Source organism: Thalassophryne amazonica, chromosome 4 (genome assembly GCF_902500255.1).
Source record: "Thalassophryne amazonica chromosome 4, fThaAma1.1, whole genome shotgun sequence".
Classification (NCBI taxonomy): Eukaryota; Metazoa; Chordata; class Actinopteri; order Batrachoidiformes; family Batrachoididae; genus Thalassophryne; species Thalassophryne amazonica.
Window position 1 is genome coordinate 107749368 of NC_047106.1, and position 7679 is coordinate 107757046.

Below are 7679 nucleotides of genomic sequence, written 5' to 3' on the forward strand. Positions count from 1 at the left end.
CATGACCACATTATCCACACTTGGTCCTGAAAGATGTGTCAGAGAAAGAAAAAGAGAAAGAGCATGAAATCACTATGTGAAAACATAAAAAAACAAACAAATACAAAACAATAACAATAACAACAATACAAAAACTCAGGCAGATGATTGACAGTGTTCAGCTGATATATTATTTTACTGCGAGTACAAACATTCCTCAACGATTTCTTCTCGTCCAATGTGTGAGGGTTGTAAGAGACTACAAAGGTGTCTAACTGTGGCGCCCTCTACAGGAACCCCACTCCTGAACAACTACAGCTGTTTAATATTTCTGTCTTAATGGCAAGATAATTATGACAGAACAAATCACTTATCAGCACCTAAAAAGATCAAATGCAAGTCAGAGACAAAGTAACCGCTCAAGCAACTTATGAGAAATGTCATTTTATAAGCAGCTTCAAACAAAGCGTGATGTGATAATGATATTTTTATTCTAACCACTAGGTGTCAGTAATGGTCGGCTGCTAAATGTATAAGACAGAAGAGATGGGAGGCGCACACACTCCTGTAAACTCTACAAAAGAAGAAGAAGGCAGCAGAAGACAACTAGCTGAAGACAAATCGACACAAATATCAAGGAGTGAAGCACCATGTTTTAAAAATAGGCCATTTGCATATTTGAAGAGAAGGAGAGCGCTGTGGTTTTTAAATTCGTTGTCTCACTGCTACAGCATTGAATGGAGTCGTGAACATCAGCTCTGTTGACATCTCTTCTGCCACGGACCAGAGACTGATTGGGGCAACTCGTGTTTAATGTGCTTTGATCTGATTTTGCCCCTTGACGTCCCAACTTTAAAATAATTAAATGTAAAGCTCATTAATACTACTATTAAATTTATATGGTCTCAGCAACACAGTGTTTTTGGGTTAGAATATTTTTTGCAGAATGTCAGTTGACACCACGCTGGTTTGCAGCCCCAACATTGTGATGATGAATTAGTGTGTGTGTGTGTGTGTGTGTGTGTATGTAAGTGAGACACCTGTGATAGTGAGGGAGCCACTGGAGGGGATCCTGATTGTAGTCTGCAGGTCTTCCACCCTCCACAAAGGCACTTTCCAGAATTCATTGTCATATCTGACAAACAAACATTAAAGAACATGTGAGGAAAAATGTTGTATGAGACAGTGAAATCTATCCGAACTCAGAACAGCTGTTGAATAAAAAACAGAAGTATTTCAGACATGACGACACCTTCAGTCTGCTCTACATCATCCTATAAATACAAACTGCACTGTAACAAGTAGTTGTTGTGGTGAAACTGAATCACAGTCAACAAGCACGAGAACTGAGGCAGATCAAGATTCAACATCATGCTGACTTACTTGATCCTGGCACGGTTCTGCTGTGCAAACAGCGGAATGTTGATGTTGAAGGGCAGGTGGCACACTGCCATCACATTCACCACCCTATATGCGGAGAACGTCACCTGGACAGATAGAATAAGTGGAAGTCAGCTCCACACCCACTCACACTACAACCCCCTGTATGAAGTCATAAAGAACTCAGAACATAAGATCAGGCATAGTTAAAAAATTCTTCCTTGTCTCTGTGTGATTCCCTGAAGCTCCCTGCACACATTGGTGACAATAAGAATTCAGAATGTAAACTTATAGCTCAGTGCGCAGGACATACATCAGTGCTCTAATGTCTTTCATATGAAATGAATTCAGTCCTAATCATAATATCTGAGTCCGTACTCTCACCTTAAAGCCCAGCTTCAGCAGCTCGTAGACCACTTCTCGAGCCCCCACCTTTGCTTTCTCCTCACTAAAAGAGAAAACAGCAGGAATGAGAGAGTGAGATCCACACGGTTCAGCAAATGCCAACGAAAAAGCTCGTTGGCATGAGCAATGTTGGTGCTTAAGTCTGGAAATATGCCAACCATAAAATAAAATGTGATTATAGATGTGTATGTTTATGGGTTGTGTGAAATACGGACCTTTTTGCTCCGACGCACGTGACCTTCCCAGAGGCATATATTTTTGCCAAGATTCTGGGTCTCTGAAGTTGCATTGTGACATGCTGAAATCAGAGCAAAAGATTTTTTCATTCGACTGTTAATTAGTAAACAGGCATTCATTAAAAAACAAACTCAAATTCTGAATTGCAAATAAATTAAATACATACAACTGTGACATTGAAGACATTAACAATGCATTTTAGAAAAGCATTTTCATCGGGGAGATGAAATAAAACTTGAAATGCTGTAAAATTTAGGAGCATACAAAAAGTACCATATCTTTACTGACAGGTGCACACAGTCTGTAAATATAACTGAGGAACTCTGGCAATAATTACTTTACGACACCTCCCCATTTAAAGCCCAAATTGAAGACTGTATCATCCAAGCAGTAATTTAATTATATTCGCAGTCATTATTAAAAGGAACTGTCGTGTCAGTGACATGACATCTGACATCCGTCTGGCATCTGGCACAGTGAGCAGGCCCACAACATGTGGAATGTGCCAGAGCTCTGTATGGATCACTCAAACTGCACAAACTAGACTTTGAGAGTAAAACATGCTCTGGCACTGTAAGGATTGGTGAGATTTTGGCCACCCTTAGGAACTTGCTCCATACTTTGTACTTACTTACCTGAAAACGTTGCTTTTCTTCTACATTGATGCCATTTTGGGCAATGAATTTCAGATCTAGCTGGCACATGGTATTGAAAGTCGCCACCACATTTGTGATTTTGACATCGATAGCACCCATGGTATAGGCTTCTTCTGTGAGGTACTCCATTTGATTATGGAAGCTGAAAAGAGAAAGAAAAATTACTGCACATTCACGTGAAATCAGTCACCTAGGTGACTGATTTTGCAGTGTTATTATTGATACTGCAGTGTTCTATTAAATTTGACTATTACAAGTAATAGGAGACATGAATGTGATTCAAACACACTATTCACTTTAACATCAATTCCTGAAATGACAGTTTCATGTATCATTAAAAACAGGTTGATTTCAGGTCTGTTGACCTCTACTTTCAGAACAGAACAGCTCAACTACTAAACAAGTTAAGAAAGAATAAATGTCCACCATGGGATAAAAGCCATTATTGAATGAGTCTGTTTGTGCGATGGTATTTTACAACCCCTGGCAAAAATTATGGAATCACCGGCCTCAGAGGATGTTCATTCAGTTGTTTAATTTTATAGAAAAAAAGCAGATCACAGACATGACACAAAACTAAAGTCATTTCAAATGGCAACTTTCTGGCTTTAAGAAACACTATAAGAAATCAAGAAAAAAGATTGTGACAGTCAGTAACGGTTACTTTTTTAGACCAAGCAGAGGAAAAAAATATGGAATCACTCAATTCTGAGGAAAAAATTACGAAATCACCCTGTAAATTTTCATGCCCCAAATTAACACCTGCATCAAATCAGATCTGCTCATTGACATTGACCCTATGCCATGACATTGACCCTATGTGTCTTTTTGCAAGGAATGTTTTTGCAGTTTTTGCTCTATGGCAAGATGCATTATCATCTTGAAAAATGATTTCATCATCCCCAAACATCCTTTCAATTGTCCAAAATATCAACATAAACTTGTGCATTTATTGATGATGTAATGACAGCCATCTCCCCAGTGCCTTTACCTGACATGCAGCCCCATATCATCAATGACTGTGGAAATTTACATGTTCTCTTCAGGCAGTCATCTTTATAAATCTCATTGGAAAGGCACCAAACAAAAGTTCCGGCATCATCACCTTGCCCAATGCAGATTCGAGATTCATCACTGAATATGACTTTCATCCAGTCATCCACAGTCCACGATTGCTTTTCCTTAGCCCATTGTAACCTTGTTTTTTCTGTTTAGGTGTTAATGATGCCTTTCATTTAGCTTTTCTGTATGTAAATCCCATTTCCTTTAGGCGGTTTCTTACAGTTCGGTCACAGACGTTGACTCCAGTTTCCTCCCATTCGTTCCTCATTTGTTTTGTTGCACATTTTTCGATTTTTGAGACATATTGCTTTAAGTTTTCTGTCTTGACGCTTTGATGTCTTCCTTGGTCTACCAGTATGTTTGCCTTTAACAACCTTCCCATGTTGTTTGTATTTGGTCCAGAGTTTAGACACAGCTGACTGTGAACAACCAACATCTTTTGCAACATTGCGTGATGATTTACTCTCTTTTAAGAGTTTGACAATCCTCTCCTTTGTTTCAATTGACATCTCTCGTGTTGGAGCCATGATTCATGTCAGTCCACTTGGTGCAACAGCTCTCCAAGGTGTGTTCACTCCTTTTTAGATGCAGACTAAGGAGCAGATCTGATATGATGCAGGTGTTAGTTTTGGGGATGAAAATTTACAGGGTGATTCCATAATTTTTTCCTCAGAATTGAGTGATTCCATATTTTTTTCCTCTGCTTGGTCTAAAAAGGTAACCATTACTGACTGCCACAATCTTTTTTTCTTGATTTCTTATAGTGTTTCTTAAAGCCAGAAAGTTGCCATTTGAAATGACTTTAGTTTTGTGTCATGTCTGTGATCTGCTTTTTTTCTACAAAATTAAACAACTGAATGAACATCCTCCGAGGCCGGTGATTCCATAATTTTTGCCAGGGGTTGTATATTTAAGAATATAATTCATCATCATTTCGTATCTTTTGAGAAGAATGCAGCTGAAATGCACAGAATATAAAGGGTGGAGGCCGGACACAGCAAGTTCAGACCAGACTGAGGTCACATGTAGAATATAGAATAGAATAGTCTTTATTGTCATTGCGTATATATACATACAATGAAATTTGTCTTCTACATTTAACCATCCTAATTACAGTTAGACACAATCCAACCACTAGGAGCAGTGGGCAGCCACAGTCCAGCGCCCGGGGACCAACTCCAGATGTAAACGCTGCCTTGGTCAGGGGCAGAGAAAGGAGCAGACCCTAATTTAGCATGTTTTTGATTGTGGGAGGAAACCGGAGTGCCCGGAGGAGACCCATGCAGACACAGAGAGAACATGCAAACTTCACACAGAAAGGCCGGGAATCGATCCAACAACCTTCTTGCTGTGAGGCACCGGTGCTAATCACTAAGCACCATGCCACCGCCATGTACAAAGAACCCTGGTTCTTACCCCCAGAATCTTAGCTCAAAGATCAAATCCAGTATATCAAGAACACACTCAGCATCCAGCTTCTCAAGGACGAGTTTAACAAACACCAACAAACATGACTTATCTGAAGAAAACTGGCTGTGAGTAGAGCTGCAACGATTAATAGATTATTGAGTATTATATTAATTGAGAACTATTTTAATTATTAACAAATCATTTTACGACTTGTTTTAAATATCCAAATTCTTTGGTTTCAGTTTCTTAAATGTGAATGTTATCTGGTTAATTTATTTAATTTGTTTTCTATCAAGCAGTGCATTTCATATCTTTGAGCTGTGACCAAAAGAAGACATCTGAAGGCATCATTTTGCGATGTGGATAACAACTATTTTATATATATATATATATATATATATATATATATATATATATATATATATATATGGCTCACCCATCCAATTAATTATTTCAGAAAATAAACAAGTGATGAAGCAATAATGAAAATATATAGCTGCTGGGTTTTGAATTAGGAAAAAATCCTTCACCATGCCACATTTAAATGTAAATAATAGTAATTCTAATAAGTTAAAGATAAATTCCATTAAAGCTTGATGTCACAGGAGACTGAAAATACTGAGGCAACCTAGTGAATGTTAGTTTCTTCATCTCAAAATGGAAAATATTGGTTCCAAATCTTACCTCATCAAAATATCAGTTCGTAACTCCTCAAAGTTACAATAGTTCTTACAATATATTGTTGCTTGCTGTCGTACTTGAGTCGAGTGATCTGTTTTACCAAATAATCAAATAAATCTCAGGCAAGATTGGTTTTAGACAGAGATCAGATCCCACGTCACAGCACCATGGCAACGCACCTAGCAACACAAACAATAAAAAAACTATAATGCTTTTTTAAACAAAAATTGAACAAAATCTAATCAGAAAAATAGATTTCCAACGTGCAATAAAATGCAGCATCACAGACATGAATAAAAGTGTGCAAAAGCTCTTTGTTTACAAATGAAATGTTGGTGGCTAAGCTAACTTAGCAGGCTAAATAACAACTCCAAGTTTAGAGCAGGCTTACCTTCACAAGTGGTAAAACTCTTATTTTTGGTTAAACGCGATAGTTATGGATCCACAAAAAAAGGCTGAAATATGTCCTTAGCCACAAAAAACAACTTTTAAACTTGGACGTCTTTGGTGCTGCGCTCCCAACGAAATGCTCCAACTGACTGTGCTCACAATGAAGCTCCAACAGGTTTTGAGCAGCTCAAGCTGTGACGTCACTCGCGACATCAGGAAGGGGAGGGGGATCACACAAGTCAATATGGGGGGGAGTCTCGTTTTATCTTCATTCTTTAACCTTTATTGTAGTTCTGAAGTCACACATTGACTGTAACAAGTACATAAATGTAACATCACAAACGTGTATTATTATTACTACATTGTGTTTGTATTATTATTTTGTTTGTAATTTTTCTAATTTGGCATAATTCTGATGATTTTCACCCCTGACTGTTTCAACATTTTATTACTGGTTCTCATTTTTCATGCACTTTATTTGTTCAATAAAACACAAAATAATGATTGAATTTTTATATACAGCAAATCTGTACTATAGGAGGACTTTTTGAACTTTATTTTACTAATTAACACACACACGCTATATATATATATATATATATATATATATATATATATATATATATATATATATATATATATATATATATATATATATATATATATATATATATACACATGCATACATACACACACACACTTTCAGCATCTCAGAGTTAAAAATATGGAGTTTGATTCCCCTCCCTCTCCCCTATTTCCTTTTGGCATATCAACACAAAATCAGCTCCAACAAAAGTGAATATGCGAGCTGTAATTTTTATTGCATATTAATAATAATTTCTTTGTAAGTGTACTGACCAGTAGAATACCACACAAACACAGTTGCAAATGATCATGCAATGTTAAAATGACACCTTTAACTTATATTTGTAATTTGTCATTAATAACTGGGAAATTTCCTTCTAAAATGAAGATAGCTAAAGTGATACTGCTGTTCAAATCTGGTGACAAACATGTATTTTCAAACTATAGCCCAATCTCGCAGTTACTACAAAAGTTAAGTCCCTTCGGCTACTCACTTGTTTGCACTCAAGGTCGCCACAGCAAATCCAAGGTGGATCTGCATGTTGAATTGGCACTGGTTTTACGTTAGATTCCCTTCCATTACATGGAGAAACGTGGCAGGGGTGAGATTTGAACCAGGAACCTTCCACACTGAAACCAAGTGCATCAACCACTTGGCCTCCACCCCTGCAAGCTCACCGTTACTACAATTTTCAAAAATTCTGGAAAAGATATTTGTAAAGAGGTTAAACATCATATACTCAGTGAACAGCAATAAGGATTTAGAAAAAAAAAATCTTACTACTTCACTGGTTTTAATTGATTTTGTTGAAAAAATTACAAATGCAATTGAGAACAAGCAATACTCTGGAGGGGTTTTCTTTGATTTACAGAAAACATTTGATACTATAGATC